This window comes from Heterodontus francisci, chromosome 1 (genome assembly GCF_036365525.1).
Source record: "Heterodontus francisci isolate sHetFra1 chromosome 1, sHetFra1.hap1, whole genome shotgun sequence".
Lineage (NCBI taxonomy): Eukaryota > Metazoa > Chordata > Chondrichthyes > Heterodontiformes > Heterodontidae > Heterodontus > Heterodontus francisci.
In genome coordinates, this window is record NC_090371.1 from 93,997,162 (window position 1) to 94,019,453 (window position 22,292).

The following is a 22,292-nucleotide window of genomic DNA, read 5'->3' on the forward strand; positions in this document are numbered from 1 at the left end:
TCACTTAGTGTTCGAGGTCTAGATGGAGCAGAATTTGTAAGGAGCATCCAGGAGGGTTTTCTAGAGCAGTATGTAAATAGTCCAACTCGGGAAGGGGCCATACTGGACCTGGTGTTGGGGAATGAGCCCGGCCAGGTGGTTGAAGTTTCAGTAGGGGACTACTTTGGGAATAATGATCACAATTCCGTAAGTTTTAAAATACTCATGGACAAAGACGAGAGTGGTCCTAAAGGAAGAGTGCTAAATTGGGGGAAGGCCAACTATACCAAAATTCGGCAGGAGCTGGGGAATGTAGATTGGGAGCAGCTGTTTGAAGGTAAATCCACTTTTGATATGTGGGAGGCTTTTAAAGAGAGGTTGATTAGCGTGCAGGAGAGACATGTTCCTGTGAAAATGAGGGGTAGAAATGGCAAGATTAGGGAACCATGGATGACAGGTGAAATTGTGAGACTAGCTAAGAGGAAAAAGGAAGGACACATAAGGTCTAGACGGCTGAAGAAAGACAAAGCTTTGAAAGAATATCGGGATTGTAGGCACAATCTGAAACGAGGAATTAAGAGGGCTAAAAGGGGTCATGAAATATCTTTAGCAAACAGGGTTGAGGAAAATCCCAAAGCCTTTTATTCATATATAAGGAGCAAGAGGGTAACTAGAGAAAGGATTGGCCCACTCAAGGACAAAGGAGGAAAGTTATGCGTGGAGTCAGAGAAAATGGGTGAGATTCTAAACGAGTACTTTGCATCGGTATTCACCGAGGAGAGGGACATGACGGATGTTCAGGTTAGGGACAGATGTTTGATTACTCTAGGTCAAGTCGGCATAAGGAGGGAGGAAGTGTTGGGTATTCTAAAAGGCATTAAGGTGGACAAGTCCCCAGGTCCGGATGGGATCTATCCCAGGTTACTGTGGGAAGCGAGAGAGGGCGGCACAGTGGCGCAGTGGTTAGCACCGCAGCCTCATAGCTCCAGGGACCCGGGTTCGATTCCGGGTACTGCCTGTGTGGAGTTTGCAAGTTCTCCCTGTGTCTGCGTGGGTTTTCTCCAGGTGCTCCGGTTTCCTCCCACAAGCCAAAAGACTTGCAGGTTGATAGGTAAATGGGCCATTATAAAAAATTGTCACTAGTATAGGTAGGTGGTAGGGAAATATAGGGACAGCTGGGGATGTTTGGAGGGAATATGGGATTAGTGTCGGATTAGTATAAATGGGTGGTTGATGTTCGGCACAGACTCGGTGGGCCGAAGGGCCTGTTTCAGTGCTGTATCTCTAATCTAAAGAAATAGCTGGGGCCTTAACAGATATCTTTGCAACATCCTTAAACACGGGTGAGGTCTCGGAGGACTGGAGAATTGCTAATGTTGTCCCCTTGTTTAAGAAGGGTAGCAGGGAAAATCCAGGTAATTATAGACCGGTGAGCCTGACGTCAGTGGTAGGGAAGCTGCTGGAGAAGATACTGAGGGATAGGATCTATTCCCATCTGGAAGAAAATGGGCTTATCAGTGATAGGCAACATGGTTTTGTGCAGGGAAGGTCATGTCTTACCAACTTAATAGAATTCTTTGAGGAAGTGACAAAGTTGATTGATGAGGGAAGGGCTGTAGATGTCATATACATGGACTTCAGTAAGGCGTTTGATAAGGTTCCCCATGGTAGGCTGATGGAGAAAGTGAAGCCGCATGGGGTCCAAGGTGTACTAGCTAGATGGATAAAGAACTGGCTGGGCAACAGGAGACAGAGAGTAGCAGTGGAAGTGAGTTTCGCAAAATGGAGACGTGTGACCAGTGGTGTTCCACAGGGATCCGTGCTGGGACCACTGTTGTTTGTGATATACATAAATGATTTGGAGGAAAGTATAGGTGGTCTGATTAGCAAGTTTGCAGATGACACTAAGATTGGTGGAGTAGCAGATAGTGAAGGGGACTGTCAGAGAATACAGCAGAATATAGATAGACTGGAGAGTTGGGCAGAGAAATGGCAGATGGAGTTCAATCAGGGCAAATGCGAGGTGATGCATTTTGGAAGATCCAATTCAAGAGTGAACTATACAGTAAATGGAAAAGTCCTGGGGAAAATTGATGTACAGAGAGATTTGGGTGTTCAGGTCCATTGTTCCCTGAAGGTGGCAACGCAGGTCAATAGAGTGGTCAAGAAGGCATACGGCATGCTTTCCTTCATCGGACGGGGTATTGAGCACAAGAGTTGGCAGGTCATGTTACAGTTGTATAGGACTTTGGTTCGGCCACATTTGGAATACTGCGTGCAGTTCTGGTCGCCACATTATCAAAAGGATGTGGATGCTTTGGAGAGGGTGCAGAGGAGGTTCACCAGGATGTTGCCTGGTATGGAGGGCGCTAGCTATGAAGAGAGGTTGAGTAGATTAGGATTATTTTCATTAGAAAGACGGAGGTTGAGGGGGGACCTGATTGAGGTGTACAAAATCATGAGAGGTATAGACAGGGTGGATAGCAAGAAGCTTTTTCCCAGAGTGGGGGATTCAATTACAAGGGGACACGAGTTCAAAGTGAAAGGGGAAAAGTTTAGGGGGGATATGCGTGGAAAGTTCTTTACGCAGAGGGTGGTGGGTGCATGGAACGCATTACCAGCGGAGGTGGTAGACGCGGGCACGATAGCGTCTTTTAAGATGTATCTAGACAGATACATGAATGGGCAGGAAGTAAAGAGAAACAGACCCTTAGAAAATAGGCGACAGGTTTAGATAGAGGATTTGGATCGGCGTAGGCTTGGAGGGCCGAAGGGCCTGTTCCTGTGTTGTAATTTTCTTTGTTCTTTGTTCTTTGTTCCAACATGGGGGTAGAGACACCTTTATTTGACAGTCCATGATGCACCTCATATGGGAATAAATGTTTGGATGAGCACAAGAAGTTGCAAGAATTGGCATCCTCTCAACTGATAACTTCCTACATGTACTCACCAATGTGTACATATACACATTAAAACTATCAATGAAAGTTATTTTTGAAATTGCACATTTTGATGTTTATTTTCTTATTATATTCCACTCCTCATTACACATTCCACTTGAAATTAGATTTACAGGAAAGTTCTTGTCTTGTTATTTTAACAGAGGCAATCATCTGCTTATTTTAATACACTAAAGGGGCAAGGTATAAAAAAAGCTGTCGATTCACTATGGTCCTGTTTCGTACAATGAACACAAATCAATTGCACCCACTAATAAGTCTTACTTCAAGGCAATTATTCCCTGGACAGCAGGAAAGTGGGTATACAGTTTGTTGCACTCCTAGGGACGAGTCGTTTTAAACAGACTCCAGAAACTGGCCGAGCGTGTCTGCCCTGAGGCACACTGCGGCTTTCGAGCAGAGAGATCCACCATTGACAGGCTGTTCTCCCTTCACCAGCTACAGGAGAAATGTCCCTCTATGTTGCTTTCATAGATTTCACCAAAGCCTTTGACCTCGTCAGATCTCTTCAAAGATTGGATGCCCACCAAAGCTACTAAGTATCATCACCTCATTCCATGACAATATGAAAGGCACAATTCAGCATAGCGGTGCCTCATCAGACCCCTTTCCTATCCTGAGTGGCGTGAAACAGGGTTGTGTTCTCGCACCTACGCTGTTTGGGATCTTCTTCTCACTGCTGCTTTCACATGCATTCAAGTCTTCAGAAGTCTTCAGAAGAAGGAATTTTCCTCCACACAAGATCAGATGGCAGGTTGTTCAAACTTGTCCGTCTTAGAGCAAAGACCAAAGTACGGAAAGTCCTCATCAGGGAACTCCTCTTTTGCTGACAATGTTGCATTAACATCCCATACAGAAGAGTGTCTGCAGAGACTCATCGACAGGATTGCAGTTACCTGCAATGAATTTGGCCTAACCATCAGCCTCAAGAAAATGAACATCATGGGACAGGACGTCAGAAATGGTCCATTCATCAATATCGGTGACCACGCTCTGGAAGTGGTTCAAGAGTTCACCTACCAAGGCTCAACTAGCACCAGTAACCTGTCTCTAGATGCAGAAATCAATTAACGCATGGGAAAGGCTTCCACTGCTATGTCCAGACTGGCCAAGAGGGTGTGGGAAAATGGCACACTGATACGGAACACAAAAGTCCGAGTGAATCAAGCCTATGTCCTCAGTACCTTGCTCTACGGCAGCGAGGCCTGGACAACTTATGTCAGCCAAGAGCGACGTCTCAACTCATTCCATCTTTACTGCCTCCGGAGAATCCTTGGCATCAGGTGGCAGGACCGTATCTCCAACGCAGAATTCCTCGAGGCGGCCATCATCCCCAGCATATACACCCTACTGAGCCAGCGGTGCTTGAGATGGCTTGGCCATGTGAGCCGCATGGAAGATGGCAGGATCCCCAAGGACACATTGTGCAGCGAGCTCGTCACTGGTATCAGACCCACTGGCCGTCCATGTCTCCACTTTAAAGACGTCTGCAAATGCGACATGAAGTCCTGTGACATTGACCACAAGTCGTGGGAGTCAGTTGCCAGTGATCGCCTAAGCTGGCGGACAGCCATGAAGGCGGGGCTAAAGAGTGGTGCGTCGAAGAGACTTAGCAGTTGGCAGGAAAAAAAAGCAGAAATGCAAGGAGAGAGCCAACTGTGTAACAGCCCCGACAACCAATTTTATCTGCAGTGCCTGTGGAAGAGCCTGTCACTCTAGAATTGGCCTTTATAGCCATTCCAGGCGCTGCTCCACAAACCACTGACCACCTCTAGGCACTTACCCATTGTCTCTCGAGACAAGGAGGCCAAAGAAGAAGAAGATATGGAAACACCTTTATTTGCCCTCTCATTATTCTCATCTCCCTCCCAACAGAGAGATGCCAAAACTTTATTCCATGTGTCCCATTGATAGGCTATTTAAGATTGGGTCCTGATATACAACCAGAATGCAACACTGTGGATGTCGATTCACACTGTACCAGGCCTGTGACACAAGTGTAAGATTGCCAGTGTGCTCTTCCACCCCAACCACTTTATTATTAACATATGACAGATTTCAAAATCATTTCAATAAATGTAATTAATATTCTTGAGCTGTTCAATAAATTATAAATTTTATATTATTAGAGCCAAGGAGGTTGGTCTTTAGATTTTTGGCTTCTGGGCATAGATTATCAAACGGTGCTTTGTTCATGCATAGCAGGTATAATCATTCTACTGTCGATTTCATGTAATCAAATATAATGTCAGGGCTGGATGATTTTCTCCCGCAAAAATTATCTAACAGTGCAGTGAGGCACTGCCATCTAGTGGTAGAAAGATATAATGCAACTTCATCACATCAAAGTAACAAAAGATTACTTGCCCTCAGTGGTTGACTGAGCAATAGAACATTTTGTCATTAGTCAAACGCTCTGTCAAAAAGTGCACACAAGAAACAAAACATTCTGCTGCTATTAGCTTCACAATAAAACAACTTAGCAGTAAGGACTTACCTTGGCAAACAAGCTGTAACATTTTATGTCATGTCAATTTAACAAAAAAGGAGATATTAGTTAGGAATGTGTACTTTTTTAACTGTAACATGCCTTCATTGTGCTTTGTGCATGTGTGTCTCTCTCTTTCTGTTTGAACAATATGCTACTCATTCTGCAAAGAAACCTATGTGGAAGACATTCTTTTGCAATTCTTCACATCATCACAATTGGAAGGTGAGAAAGATACAAGAAGTAAGATAGTAATAGATGGTTTATTGTTATAATTTACACTATTATATTTATGTCACCAAAGAAAAAGTCAATACAAAAAATTAAAAGAATCAGGCAGATCTGTATATGCACAAATTCTGCCATTCATCATTAAGAAAGATCAAAAAAAGAATTTCCATCAATAGAGCATCATCTCAGGACATCCCAAAGGGCTTTACAGCAAATAACTTACTTTTTGACTGTCGTCATTGTTGTAGTATAGGGAACCATGGCAGCCAATTTGCACCCAGCGAACTGAATTTAATGAGCCCCCATAGACGGGTACAGAGGCAGGGGGGCCGATAGAATTGCAGCAGCAGGCGGGGGCAAAGGGCCCTTCACCTTCCTGTCGCACTGGAATTTAATCATGGGTGGGATAGACCAACAAAGGTTTCCTGCCCAGAGGCCAATTGAGGCCCTTGATTGGCCTATTACCAGCTACTTAAGGGCCTCTTCCTACTGCAGCTGGGATGTAACCAATGGTGGGGGGGGGGCCTCCGCCATGCGGGGTGATCGCCCAGTAAAAACGAGGCGACCTCACTATGGGCTTGGTGGGGGGGGGGTGGGTGGAATGGAATGGGGCTCTCCCCCATTGGCACAAAAAGCAGGATAAATCCAATCTGGCCAATTACCACCCCATCAGTCTACTCTCGGTCATCAGCAAAGTGATGAAAAGTGTCGTCAACAGTGCTACCAAGTGCCATTTAAGCAGCAACAACCTACTCCCTAATGCTCAGTTTGGGTTCTGCCAGGGCTACATGGCTCCTGACTTCTTTACAGCCTTGGTTCAAACATGGACAAAAAAGCTGAACCCAAGAGGGGATGTGAGAGTGATTGGCCTTGACATCAAGAGAAGTATTTAGGAATGTAGGAAATAGGAGTAGGAGTAAGCCATTCGGCCCCTTGAGCCTGCTCCAGTATTCAACTAGATCATGGCTGATCTTCTACGTCAATGCCATTTTCTGCACTATCCCATTGTTACAACCAGGTAAGGAAGGGGTCTCAGGCTCCCCTTTTGCCCCTTCTCTGGTTTGACCACATCAAGATTTATTCTTTTAATCATGATAGGAGATGTTCCTTCCCTGGGTCTCAGAGTTACACAGGCAGTCATGTCATGTGACTACCTCTTTGTTTGAAACAGCACCTTCTGGAATGATCGTTGAAATTCAAGGCTGTTCAGACATACTTGGTGGGGGGGCGGGGTTGACTCTTTCAAAGTCAATGGGTGTTGATGGCTTTTGATGATCAACATTGACAAAACCATTCTAGGTAATTGAATCAGGGTGCACCCCATTATTCTAGCTAGACCTCTGTCTCCAGTCGGCTTTTGGCTTTTCATGTGAAAATTCGTGCATGGCCATCTTTAGCTGCTCTGTTCTGCTTTTTAAAAGTTATTTGTAATAGTGTCCAGTAAAGGTCTCAGGCAAAGTTCCATACAATTAAATTAATATTTCCATGTGGCATCTTCAGCTGCTTCATCAATCTCCTTCTCTCCATCCTAAGGTCAGAAGTGGGGATATTCACCGATGATCGTATGATGTTCAGTACCATTCGCAACTCAGATACTGAAGCAGTCCATGTCCACATGCAGCAAGACCAGAACAACATTCAGACTTGGGCTGATAAGTGGCAATATTCACGCCACACTAGTGCCAGGTAATGACCATCTCAAACAAGAGAGAATCTAATCATCTCCCCTTGAAATTCAATGGCATTACCATCACTGAATCCCCCGCTATCAACATCCTGGAGGTTACCATTAACCAAAAACTGAACTGGAGTAGCCACATTAATACTGTGCCTACAACAGGTCAGAGGCTGAGAATTCTGTGGCAAGTAACTCAGCTCCTGATGCCCGAAAGCCTGTCCACCATCTACAAGCCACAAGTCAGGAGTGCGATGGAATACTCTCCACTTTGCCTGGTGAGTGCAGCTACAACAACACTCAGGAAGCTCAACACCCCATCAAAGACAAAGCACCCCATCCACCACCTTCAACATTTACTCCCTCCACCACTGAAGCGCAGTGGCAGCAGTGTGTACCATCTATGAATTGCACTGCAGCCATGCGCCAAGCCTCCTTCGACAGCATCTTCCAAACCCGCAACCTCTTCCAACTAGAAGGACAAGGGCAGCACACCTGAAGTCCGGGCTACAGCGCTGGGCCTGGGTCCAAGGCCTCTTGTAGTACTGGCCGTGGCTACCGTACCCAGTGGAGCTGCTGACACTACTGAGCCACCGACCCTCTGATTGGCTGGCAGCTCTTAGAGGCAGGTCCCCATCTTTCAAGGGATGGGGTTCCCGGCGCCGGGCAATTAAGTGTCTGAGCGCCGTTAAATCACACTGGAGGGGGGGTGGGGAGTGGGCTCCGAAAGGCCTTGGCAGGGTTCCCCTCGTCTTTTCAGTGCAACAAAGTCCAGCCCAGCAAGCTCCCACAAACAACAATGAAATAAATGACCAATTAAACTCTGATGTTTCTTGAGGCGTAAATGTCAGTCAGGGCACAGGAGAATTCCCCTACTCTTATTCAAGAAGTGCTTTGAGATCTGTTATGTCCACCTGTAAGGTTAGAAAGGACCTCAGTTTACCATTGCATCTGAAAGAAGGCAACTCCAACAGTGCAACAGTACTGCACTAGAGTGTCAGCCGAGTTTATGTGCTCAAGTTGATGAAATGGGGTTTGAAATTATGAGGTGAGACTCCTACCACTGAACTGAGACTGAGACCTGCAATAAGAACAACAGGAATTCACATTATTTAGCTCTTTTGATGCAGGAAAACATCCCAATGAGCTTCACAGGAAACAAAATTTAACACCAGGCTACATGAGGAGATATTAGGAGAGATGAAAGAGTACTAAAGGGGTGTTTTAAATGAGGAAAGAGAGGTAGAGAGGTGGAGAGGTTTCGGGAGGAAATTCCAGGCATTAGGGCCTTGGCAGCTGAAAGTTCAGCGCTGGGTATGAGCAAGAGGCCAGAATTGGAGGAGTGCAGATATCTTGGAGGTTTGTAGGGCTGCAGGTGATTACAGAGATAATGTGGAGCGAGGCCATGGAGGGATTGAAAACAAGACTGAGAATTATAAAATTTAAAATCAACCAGGAACCGATGTTGGTCAGCGAGCACATGGGTGATAGGTGAACAGGATCTGGTGCAAGTTAGGGCAGTGGCAGCAGAGTAGTGGATGAGTTTAATGGTCAAAAGATTTTTAAAAAGAGATTGATCTCTGAATGTTTATTCACAAATGCTTACTTTCCATTTTGATTGTCTAGTCACATGATTTTGTTTGGGAGGGAATAATGTTCAAAAGTGTCAATTTCCCATTGAAAAATAAAGGTAGCTGGGGCTGAAAACCTGACGAGTAAATCTTAGTCTGTCATTCAGTAGTTACTCAGATTCTTTTTGAAATTACCTATTAAGACCAGTTGTACAAGAAACAGCAGCCAAAGATTGTGGGTTAAAAATTAGTTTGCATCATTATTTGTTGGGGGGGGAGGCTAAGATTCATAACCTGCCCTCACTCATTCTGGTGGAGTTGGGCAGGACGCAAATTCGGTGCTGCTACCTCATTTATCTGATTATAGTGTAGAGCTTAATGTTCTCGGCACTGCTGGCTGACTCTGCACTCAACAGGGAGATGAGAAGCATTTGCTGATAGCATATGGTGCAACCAGTCTTCTGTTCTTAAAGGCAGTCTCACCCTCTTAAAGGGAAGATGCACTGAATTACAAGAGGCTGCTGCTAAATTTATTGCTGCACTTCTAAACAAGGAAAATGGAACATCAGAAGAGGTCCAGGTTCACAGATGTGGCGCTGGAGGCATTAGTGGTGGAGGTGGACAGAAGAAAAGGCATTATGGTTCTACGGGGGCCCAGGAGGGCTCAAGGACAACCCTCAGAAGGGTGTGAGAGCAGCTGGCCAGGAAGATCAATTCCCATCATCGTGTACCTGGCAGCAGTGCCACAAGTAGTCTAATGACCTCACGTGGGTGGTCAAGGTCAGTAAATGCATCTTCACCTGGGTGCCCTGACAGCAGTCGCAGGGAAAATGCTAGAATCTATTGTAAAGGAAGTGATAACTGGATACTTAGAAAATAATGGTAGGATTGGGCAGAGTCAACATGGATTTATGAAAGGGAAAACATGTTTGACAAATTTGTTGGGGTTTTTTGAGGATGTAACTAGCAGAACCGATAAGGGGGAACCAGTGGATGTGGTGTCTTTGAAGTTTCAGAAGCTTTTCGATAAGATCCAACACAAGAGGTTAGTAAGCAAAATTAGAGCACATGGGACTGGGGGTAATATACTGGCATGGATTGCAAATTGGTTCATGGGCAGATAAACAGGTCATTCTCAGGTTGGCAGGCAGTGACTAATGGGGTACCGCAAGGATCAGTGCTGGGGCCCCCAACTATTCACAATCTATATCAATGATTTGATTGTGAGGACCAAATGCAAAATGTCCAAGCTTGTTGATGACACAAAACTAAATGGGAATGTGAGTTGTGAGGAGGATGCAAGGAGGCTTCAAGGGGATTTAGACAGGATAAGTGAGGGGGTAAGAACATGACAGATGGAATGTAATGTGGAAAATGTGAAATTATCCATTTTAGTCAGAAAAACAGAAATGCCGAATATTTCTTAAATGGTGAGAGATTGGGAAATGTTGATGCCCAAAGTGACCTGGGTGTCCTTGCTCATAACTCACTGAAAGTTAACAGGCAGGTGCAACAAGCAATAAGGAAGGCAAATGATATGTTGACCTTTATTGCAAGAGGATTTTAGTGCAGAAGTAAAGAAGCCTTGCTGAAATTGTATAGAGATCGCACTTGGAGTATTGTGTACTGTTTTAGTCTCTTTATCTAAGGAAGGTGTTATGATCCGGTATGGAGGGGTCAAAAGGCTCCCCTCTTGTCCTTCTCCTTGCTTGACCACAACAGGACTTATTTCTTTTAAACAGTGGGTATGCTAACCAATTCCGTGAGTGTTTAACCCTTTTATGTGCTATGATCATAATAGAACCAATCGGAGAGGTTTTCTTGAGTTTAAACAAGAAAAAGGTTGGTTTATTGTACTTAAAACCAAAACCTGATCTAAGTAAAATAATAAACTATGCTCTAACATTCTGTCTCACACACGTACACACATGAATCACACATACAAAAGTGGGTTACAGAGTGAAGAAGAATAGGCTGGTTGGATTAGAGTCCAGAACAAATAGAAGAATATACAGTTTGTGGAGTCTGTTAATTCAGTTGTCTTCTGGCTGAACTCATGGTCCCGAAGTTTCTGGCTGGTTTATTTGCTGGTTCAGGATTTTAGATACAGTGATGTAAATGGTTTTCTCCCTGGGGTGTCTGTCTGCAGCAATGATAGACTTGTTTTGCAGTCAGCAGTCAGGGTTTTAACTAACAGTGTTGCCCAGAGACAGAGAGACGGACCCCCACTTAGGTCCTGCACTGGTTAAACTCAGGTGCTTGGCCCCTGTAGCGAAAAGAAACTGCACGTTTTCACACAATTGGAGGGCCTGTCACATGATTGTCCAGTGTATTCTCTCCTTTGTAATTTAATTAGATCACGTCTAAATTCCAATCTCTTAGGGTCCCATTGTTTCAGTGTTTACCCTTTGTGTTAATGTTCCAAGATGGCTTTGAAAGTCTTGTTAATGAAGGTAAGGCTCATTCAACTTGCTCAAGCCATTGTTCTGGTGGGAGATTAACCAGACATTCGTCTCCACCTCAATACCTTGGTATGTGAGGTATTTCGTTGCAAATTGCACATTTTTAGCTGCTTTCTTTTTAAAATTTAATTCAGGTTTTCAACCGGTAGATTTTTTAAAAAATCATTCGGCATAGCATGTATTCATGCCAAAGGATATACTTGCCATTGAGAGAGTGCAACGAAGGTTCATCAGACTGATTCCTGGGATGGCTGGTTGTCCTATGAGGAGAGATTGAGGAAACTGGGCCTATATTCCCTAGAGTTTAGAAGAATGTGAGGTGGTCTCATTGAAGCTTACAAAATTCTTACAAGGCTTGACAGGATTGATGCAGGAAGGATGTTTCCCCTGGCTGGGGGAGGGGGGGGATCTCGAACCAGGGGACACAGTCTCAGAATAAGAGGTAGGCCATTTAGGACTGAGATGACCAGGAATTTCTTCACTCAAATAGTGGTGAATCTTTGGAATTCTCTGCCTCAGAGGGCTGGGGAGGCTCAGTCTTTGAGTATGTTCAAGACAGAGATTGATAGATTTCAAGATATTAAAGATATCAAGAGATATGGGGATAGTGTTGGAAAATGCCGCTGAGGTAGAAGATCAGCCATGATCTAGTTAAATGGTGGAGCAGGCTCAAAGGGCCGAATGGCCTATTTCAGCTCCTATTTCCTATGTTCCTATGTTCACATGACATGGCGGCTCACCACCACCTTCTCAAGGACCATTAAGGATCAGCAACAAATGCCGGCTGGGCCAGCAATGCTAACGTCCTATGCAAGAGTTAAGAAAAAAATCTCCTATCCACATTCTCCAGCCTCTCATCACAGAGCCATCAGCAGCCCTTGGCACTCAGGACTCACGCATAATATTCACCTCATGCTCACACACCTTCCTCTCTCGCTGCCTTCACATTTCTCCAGCTATTCAGCTACAGCAGGCATATCACCCAAACACAATACAACACAATCACTGACATTCTGCCCTCAGTCTTGCAGGATTAGATAGCACATAATAGAAGGGAGCTGGGCAGAACCAGCAGGGGACAAGGAGGCCTGTATCTCCTAAGCCCAATAGAGAAAATGGTCCTCCACATCATGCAGCTAGCTGCGACTGAGCACGTTGCATCCTCCACCACTGAGAACTTCAGGTTCCTGCCTTCTGGCCCTTCTCAACTCTTAGCTCATCCAGCTGGCATTATGAGCTGGCTGCAGTTGGTGTCAACATGGACCTCTTGCTTTCCACCTCACACCCCTTCCCTCACCCCAACATTCCCCTTCTAATTTTCTGCTTTCAAAGACCCAAGAACTGCCACTTGCCCAGCCACAGCACACCCAGGAGGAGCACAGAGAGAGAGAAAAAAAAACCCACTCAAACCTTGCAAGCTTCAAACTCTGCCTGCTGACCGTGAGCACTGAGGCATATTCCTTGCTGCAGACTGTAGGGTTCAGTGGTTTAATTGATCTGTATTTGATTGTGTTAGTCTGTTCACCGATTGATGTGCTTAATTACTCAAGGTGGTGCTAGTGAGTTGTGAGACATTTCCAGAAAGAACACAGAGATTCCTTTGAACGAATTCAGCCACATTCCTGTCTCCTGGAGAACCATCAAATCAGCGTCCACATCTTCAAACTGGAAGCCTCAGGACCACCAAAGGAAAGTCACACCAGAAGCCAGCCGCGTCACCACCTCACAGACTGTTTACCCCTTTTATTTCTCTGAATTCTAATTTGACGAATCTATATTTCTCCACTCTGTAACCTATTTCTGTGTGTGTGTGTGTGTGTGTGTATGCACGCAAATGTTGGAGTGTATTTTATTATTTTACTTAGATCAGCTTAAGTACAATAAAGCTCTTTGTTAAACTCGAGAAGACCTGTCCAGTTGATTCTTTTAATGAACATGGCCTGTAAATAGTTAAACACTCACTGAATTGGCAAGTTTATCGACTTCAAAAAGAAATAAGCCTGTTGTGGTCAAACAAGGAGAGGGAAAGGAGGGGAGCCCTTTGACCCCTGCTCACCTGATCATAACAACGTATCTTAGAAGCTGGTATAGAATTGGGATTGGCTCGTGGTGAGTTATCGGTCATGCAGCCAGACCAAGGGTAATGGATGGTTTGTGTGCCAGCTCACTGGAGGTCAAAATCACTGATGAGCTCTACTACAGGGAGCTCATTGGGGCGGCATACAGGAAAACACTGATGGGCATGCACATCAAGATGCTGGGGCATTGATTGCTATGTCAGATAGCCTCCTGTCATTGTCAGGTCCAGCTGCAAGTTGTAGGCATTGTGCAGCACTTGATCTCTCTGCAACCTCTGTTATATCTCCCTGTTGAGCTGCACACCCAACAGTGTCACTGCTGCCTCCATACGTGTTGTGTGAATAGGTGAACTACTCCTCTGCCAACCCTGAGAAAATGGAGCAACGCTCCCTGACAAATCCAGGAACTCACCATAACACCTTCAACAACACTCCAGAATACTTCCAGACACTTTGCAATAGCAGAACTTCTTCATCACCTTAGCCGCAAGTTAGGTACCTAGCCCTTTTATATAACACAAGTGCAAGGTTCAACTTGCAGCTGAAAGCTTGATCTTTTGTGAGTGATGTATGAACTTGCTGAATGGACCTGCATGGTCCAAATTTGGTCTCCAGGTATCACATCAGCCACTTGGGCTGAGCAACATCATGACAGGACACATTTAGTTATTTCCGATGCTCAAAGGGGAGACCTGCTCGAGTGCCCTTTTCAAGATGGTTCACCATGCAGGACGTGCTGGAAGTGGCTGGCAGCACCATGCGCACCCCCAGGAGGGCAGCTGGCTTCCATAGTGCCATCTCCAATGGTACTACAGATCCTAATTTCCTGCCCTGTGTTTGTCATTAACACATTCCTTTAACTGCCCAGTGCATTGACCAAATATCAGTACTAAGATCATTTTGCTTTGCACACTCATCTCTAAGAAATGGGAAATATCCAACAGTAAGCAGAGTACAGAAACTTTCTCGAAGACAATATGCATCTGCAATCAATGATCTGTGCTGACAGTGAATAGATGTCCTCGACTGATAACTTCTAAAGCTAAATGTTAAAAAAACAAAATAAATCAGTGCTTTCAGCTATAACATCCTACTAGACACTATTTTACTAACTATTTCACAAAGCAGGGAAGCTCTAGAGAAAGATTTTAGAAAATAATACATAACTAAGAGTGAATGTTTAAAACAACAAAATTTCTGTTCATTGATGGCATTGATAAAAAAAAATCAATTTCCTACTCCAAACTGGTAAAAGTGACTGCCCTTGATATCAAGGCAGCATTTGACTGAATGTGGCATCAAGGAACCCGAACAAAATTGAAGTCAATGGGAATCAGGGGGAAAATTCTCCACTGGTTGGAGTCATACCTAGCACAAAGGAAGATGGTTGTGGTTATTGGAGGTCAATCATCTCAGCTCCAGGACATCACTGCAGGAGTTTCTCAGGTAGTGTCCTAGGCCCAACCATCTTCAGCTGCTTCATCAATGACCTTCCCTCCATCATAAGTTCAGAAGTGAGGATATTCGCTGATGATTGCATAGTGTTCAGTACCATTCGCAACTCTTCAGATACTGAAGCAGTCCATGTCCACATGCAGCAAAGACTAGATAACATCCAGGCTTGGGCTGATAAGTGGCAAGTAACATTCGCACCACACAAGTGCCAGGCAATGACCATCTCAAACAAGAGAAAATCTAACCATCTCCCCTTCACATTCAATGGTATTACCATAACTTGAATTCCCTACCATCAACATCCTGGGGGTTACCATTGACCAGAAACTGAACTGGACCAGTCAAATAAATATTGTGGGGACACAGCAGATCAAGGGCTGGGAATTCTGCAGCGAGTAACTCACCTCCTGACTCCCCAATGCCTATCCCCCATCTACAAGGCACAAGTCAAGAGTGTGATGGAATACTCTTCGCTTGCCTGGATGAGTGCAGGTCCAACAACACTCAAGAAACTTGGCACCATTCAGGAAAAAATAGCCCGCTTGTTTAGCAACCCATCCACCACCTTCAACATTCATTCCTTCCACCACCGGCGTGTAGTGGCAGCAGTGTGTACCATCTACAAGATGCACTGTAGCAACTCGCCAAGACTCCCTCAACAGCACCTTCCAAACCTGCGACCTCTACCACCTAGAAGGATAGGGCAGTAGATGCATGGAAACACCACCACCTGCAAGTTCCTCTCCAAGCCACAGACCATCCTGACTTGGAACTATATCGCCGTTCTTTCCCTGTCGCTGGGTCAAAAACCTGGAACTCCCTTCCGAACAGCACTGTGGGTGTACCTACACCACATGGACTGCAGCTGTTCAAGAAGGCAGCCTCACCACCACCTTCACAAGGGCGGCACAGTGGCACAGTGGTTAGCACTGCAGCCTCACAGCTCCAGCGACCCGGGTTCAATTCTGGGTGCTGCCTGTGTGGAGTTTGCAAGTTCTCCCTGTGTCTGCGTGGGTTTTCTCCGGGTGCTCCGGTTTCCTCCCACATGGCAAAGACTTGCAGGTTGATAGGTAAATTGGCCATTATAAATTGCCCCTAGTATAGGTAGGTGGTAGGGAAATATAGGGACAGGTGGGGATGTGGTAAGAATATGGAATTAGTGTAGGATTAGTATACATGGGTGGTTGATGGTCGGCACAGACTCGGTGGGCCGAAGGGCCTGTTTCAGTGCTGTATCTCTAAATAAAAAATAAAAATAAGGGCAATTAGGGATGGGCAATAAATGCTGACCTTGCCAGCGACACCCACATCCCATGAACGAATAAAAAAAAAAATCACTTCACATTTCTCTGCATTGAACTGCATCTGCCATCTGTCTGACCATTCCACCAACTTGTCTACGTCCTCTTGAAGTTCTACACTGTCCTCCTCACAGTTCACAACGCTTCCAAGTTTCATATCATCCGCAAACTTTGAAATAGTACACCAAGGTCTAGATCATATATATATATATATCAGGAAAAACAAGGTTCCTAACACTGATCCCTGGGGAACTCCACTACAAACTTTTCTCCAGCCCGAAAAACATCCATTAACCACTACTCTTTGTTTCCTGTCACTCAGCCAATTTTGTATCCATGTTACTACAATCCCTTTTATTCCATGAGCTATAACTTTGCTCACAAATCTGTTGTGTGGCAAATGCCTTTTGAAAGTCCATGTACACCACATCAACAGCATTGCCCTCATCAACTCTCTCTGTTACCTCTTCAAAAAACTCCAGCTAGTTAAACATGATTTCCCTTAAGAAATCCATGCTGGCTTTCTTTAATTAACCCACATTTGTCCATGTGACAATTAATTTTGTCCCAAATTATTCTTTCCAGAAGTTTCCCCACCACCGAAGTTAAACTGACTGGCCTGTAGTTGCTGGGCTTATCTTGACACCCGTTTTTGAACAAAGGTGTAACTTTTGCAATTCTCCAGTCCTCTGGCACCAGCCCTGAGTCTAAAGAAGACTGAAAAATTATGGCCAGTGCCTTCACAATTTCCAAACTCGATTCCCTCAGTATCCTTGGTGCTTTATCCACTTGAAGTACAGTCAGCCTATCTAATACGTCCTCTTTATCAATTTTAAACCCTTCTAGTGTCTGAATTACCCCGTCTTTCAACATTGCCTAGGTTGCATTTTCTTCCTTGTAAAGGACATGGGTACCATAAAGGACAGAGCTACCAAAGTTCAATGACCTCACCAGAGTTGTCAATTGACGCTTGCAGGTACAATCAAATTTCTCGGACAGGGTTTTCAGTTGATGAAACAGGAAAGCTGAAGATTCCTGATGTAACCTCTCTGCCTGAAGTAAAGGCCTGCTACCCGGCCTGCTACCCGACCTGAACCCGACGGGACCCAACGACATGTGTCGGGCCGCTTTTCCGGGTCAGGCCTTCGGGCTCGGGTAGGGCCGGGTCCGGGTCAGGCCGGGTCCAGGTCGGACACATACAGCAAGAATTGTTAAAAGTTAAAAACTTACCTGAGCTGGGAGTCCAGGACATCAAGCAGGGAAACTCTGAGTCTGCGCAGTGAACGTGTGAGCGTCGCTATGATGTCATCACGCTCATGCTGCAGTTTCCTGCAGATTGGGAGTCAGAAGGTAAGTAAAGGGAACATTGCGGTGGTCGGGTCGGGTCAGGTCAAGGTGGCTCAGGTCGGGTCGGGCTCGAGGGAAAATGGAGGGACTCGGGCTCGGTCGGGTTCGGGTCCAATGTGGTTCTGTTGGGTTCGGGTGGGGGGTTTTTTTATGACTTGAGCAGGCCTTTAGCCTGAAGTCTCTCTTTTCCAGCAGTTCTAGTTGAAGCAGATTATTACTGCGATCCATGCAAATGAAACTATGTTCCTGGTTCGTGATCAGGAAATCCAGGCAGCTGAGAGGATGTTGTCTTTGATCTTGGTGGAATGGTATTTAATTCCTGTAACCTTTCAGGCAGAATTACAATTTAGAAAAAGGCATTTCCTACAATCGCCCAGTTGCCTCAATTAAAAAGGACAGGCATCGACCTAGGCACCGGAAACGACAACGGCAAACCCAGCCCTGTCGACCCTGCAAAGTCCTCCTTATTAACATCTGGGGGCTTGTGCCAAAGTTGGGAGAGCTGTCCCACAGACTAGTCAAGCAACAGCCTGACACAGTAACACTCCCAGAATTCTACCTTACAGACAATGTCCCAGACACCGCCATCACTATCCCCAGGTATGTCTTGTCCCACCGGCAGGACAGACCCACCAGAGGTGGCGGCACAGTGGTATACAGTAGGGAGGGAGTTGCCCTGGGAGTCTCAACATTGACTCCGGACCCCATGAAGTCTCATGGCATCAGGTCAAACATGGGCAAGGTAACCTCCTATTGATTACCACCTACCACCCTCACTCAGCTGATGACTCAGTACTCCACCATGTTGAACACCACTTGGAGGAAGAACTGAGTGCGGCAAGGGCACAAAATGTACTCTGAGTGGGGGACTTCAATGTCCATCACCAAGAGTGACTCGGTAGCACCACTACTGACCGAGCTGGCCGAGTCCGAAAGGACATAGATACTAGACTGGGTCTGCGGCAGGTGGTGGGGGAACCAACACGAGGGAAAAACATACTTGACTTCGTCCTCACCAATCTGCCTGCTGCAGATGCTTCTGTCCACGACTGTACTGATAGGACTGACCACCGCATAGTCTTTGTGGAGATGATGTCCCACCTTCACATTGAGGATACCGTCCATCGTGTTGTGTGGCACTATCACCGTACTAAATGGGATAGATTTCGAACAGATCTAGCAATGCAAAACTGGGGATCCATGAGGCGCTATGGGCCATCAGCAGCAGCAGAAATGTACTCAACCACAATCTGTCAGCTCATGGCCCGGCATATCCCCCACTCAACCATTACCATCAAGCCAGGAGACCAACCCTGGTTCAATGAAGAGTGCAGGAGGGCATGCCAGGAGCAGCACCAGGCATACCTCAAAATGAGGTGTCAACCTTGTGAAGCTACAACACAGGACTATCTGCGTGCCAAACTGCATAAGCAGCATGCAATAGACAGAGCTAAGCGATCCCATAACCAACGGATCAGATTGAAGCTCTGCAGTCCTGCCACATCCAGCCGTGAATGGTGGTGGACAATTAAACAACTAACTGGAGGAGGTGGCTCCACAAATATCTCCATCCTCAATGGTGGGGGAGCCCAGCACATCAGTGCGAAAGATAAGGCTGAAGCATTTGCAACAATCTTCAGACAGAAGTGCCGAGTTGATGATCCATCTCGGCCTCCTCCTGAAGTCCCCAGCATCACAGATGCCAGACTTCAGCCAATTCGATTCACTCTGCGTGATATCAAGAAACGACTGAAGGCACTGGATACTGCAAAAGCTATGGGCCCTGACAATATTCCAGCAATAGTACTGAAGACCTATGCTCCAGAACTTGCCATGCCCCGAGCCAATCTGTTCCATTACAGCTACAGCACAGGCATCTACCCTGCAATGTGGAAAATTGCCCAGGTATGTCCTGTACACAAAAAGCAGGACAAGTCAAACCAGGCCAATTACCGCCCCATCAGTCTACTCTCAATCATCAGTAAAATGATGGAAGGTGTCATCAACAGTGCCATCAAGCGGCACTTGCTTAGCAATAACCTGCTCAGTGACGCTCAGTTTGGGTTCCGCCAGGGCCACTCAGCTACTTACCTGATTACAACCTTGGTTCAAACATGGACAAAAGAGCTGAACTCAAGAGGTGAGGTGAGAGTGACTGCCCTTGACATCAAGGCAGCATTTGACTGAGTATAGCATCAAGGAGCCCGAGCAAAACTAGAGTCAATTGGAATCAGAGGGAAAACCCTCCACTGGCTGGAGTCATACCTAGTGCAAAGGAAGATGGTTGTGGTTGTTGGAGGTCAATCATCTCAGCTCCAGGACATCACTGCAGGAGTTCCTCAGGGTAACCCAACCATCTTCAGCTGCTTCATCAATGATCTTCCTTCAATTATAAGGTCAGAAGTGGGGATGTTCGCTGATGATTGCACAATGTTCAGCACCATTCGTGACTTCTCAGATACTGAAGCAGTCCGTGTGGAAATGCAGCAAGACCTGGACAATATCCAGGCTTGGGCTGAGAAGTGGCAAGTAACATTCGCGCCACACAAGTGCCAGGCAATGACCATCTCCAACAGGAGAGAATCTAACCATCTTCCCTTGACATTCAACGGCATTACCATCGCTGAATCCCCCACTATCAACATCCTAGGGGCTACCATTGAACAGAAACTGAACTGAAGTAGCCATATAAATACCATGGCTACAAGAGCAGGTCAGAGGCTAGGAATCCCGAGGAGAGTAACTCACCTCCTGACTCCCCAAAGATTGTCCACCATCTACAAGGCACAAGTCAGGAGTGTGATGGAATACTCTCCACTTGCCTGGATGGGTGCAGCTCCAACAACACTCAAGAAGCTCGACACCATCCAGGACAAAGCAGTCCGCTGATTGGCACCCCATGTACAAACATTCACTCCCTCCACCACTGATGCACAATGGCAGCAGTGTGTACCATCTACAAGATGCACTGCAACAATGCACCAAGGCTCCTTAGACAGCACCTTCCAAACCCACGACCTCTACCAACTAGAAGGACAAGGGCAGCAAATACATGGGAACACCACCACCTGCAAGTTCCCCTCCAAGTCACACACCATCCTGACTTGGAACTATATCACCGTTCCTTCACTGTCGCTGGGTCAAAATCCTGGAACTCCCTTCCTAACAGCACTGTGGGTGTACCTACCCGAAATGGACTGCAGCGGTTCAAGAAGGCAGCTCACCACCACCTTCTCAAGGGCAATTAGGGATGGGCAATAAATGCTGGCCTAGCCAGTGACGCCCACATCCCATGAATGAATAATTTTAAAAAAGCTATAATATTTTCAACCATTTCTCAAGAAAGTGCAATATATATATCATGGACTGAATTTTATTGTGGTGCCACCGTCTGCAGCGGCGCCCTTTGAACTCAACACAGCACCCGCATTTAGCAGCCTCCGCAGAGTGCCCGCGATATTATGCGCGGGGACTCATTTGCATCACTGCGCTGAGCTTCCCCCCCCACCCCCAACCCCGATATTACCTGGGGAGAGGCAGGACATTCGGCGCAGTGAGAGAGTCTTTCACAGTTGTGTAGTGGGTGCTGGGGCCCTATTTTAAGCGCCTAGCACCTGCTTCCTGACAGCTGTCAAAGAATACTCACCTGACTGCTGAAGAGTGGGGCTGCTGTCAATCTGGCAGCAAAGCAGAAAGTGCTGCAGTAATCCAGTAGGTCAGGCAGCATCTGGGGAGAGAGAAGCAGAGTTAACTTGTCCAAGTTCACAGACCTGAAAGTTAACTCTGCTTCACTCTCCACAAATGCTGCCAGACCTGCTGAGTTTCCCCAGCACTTTCCGCTTTGCTGCCACATACTTACCTGATGTGTCCCTGTGTCCCGTAAAGTTGCGATCCTCTTCTTCCACTCAAGTGTAACATTCCTTCTTGTAGGCGTGCTGCACCTGGGTGAATAATCTTACATTTTCACATTCCAAGACATGAGACTTAAATAGACCATAAAAGGTATTACAGAGGTTTACAGAGAACACACAGACACAAATGGGAATGCATGGGTGTCACAGCAATGTAAATATGTCTTTCACTAAATGTTCCTCATCAACATGTGTGTCCTTTTCTCTGTGCGAATGATGTGTGCCAGCATGTAGCGACAATGTCACATCCCTCTGCACCGTTGGCCTTTCAGAAGAGCCAACGTATGCAATAACATCATTGCCATGCCACCATTACGCATGAGCGTCTCCGCGGATGCAGTGACATCGCCATTGGCTCAGTTAGCTGCTGCCTCTAATTGTTTATACAGGGATGCTGCAGATGTGGACTGATGCACAGCAGGTGAGCGAGGGTGCTGTGTGACTTGCAGAGCTCATGTCGGTTCCTGTGGAGCAGACAGCCTTTGTCTGATAAGCCACTTCTGTATCTGCCTATCTCACTGCTAGCCCTGCGTGCAGAGCCTGGGTGCCATCTGCCCTCCCATGTGTCCTTCATATTGTAGGTCCTCAGCGTCCTCATAGTCCGAGGAGGAATCCTGATGACATCTCTCCTCATCATGCCAGGCCTATTAGGTGTGTAGTTGTGCAGAGCAGCAAAGAAAGGAGCTGGCCTTTTAGGCCCGTAGTACAGGGCATCACCCTATCCATACAAGCATTGGAGGAGCTCTTTCAGCATGCCAATCTCCTGCTCAATGGTGGCTCATGTAGCTCAGTGACTGGCGTTGTATCTCTCCTCTGCAGCAGTCGTGGAGTCTC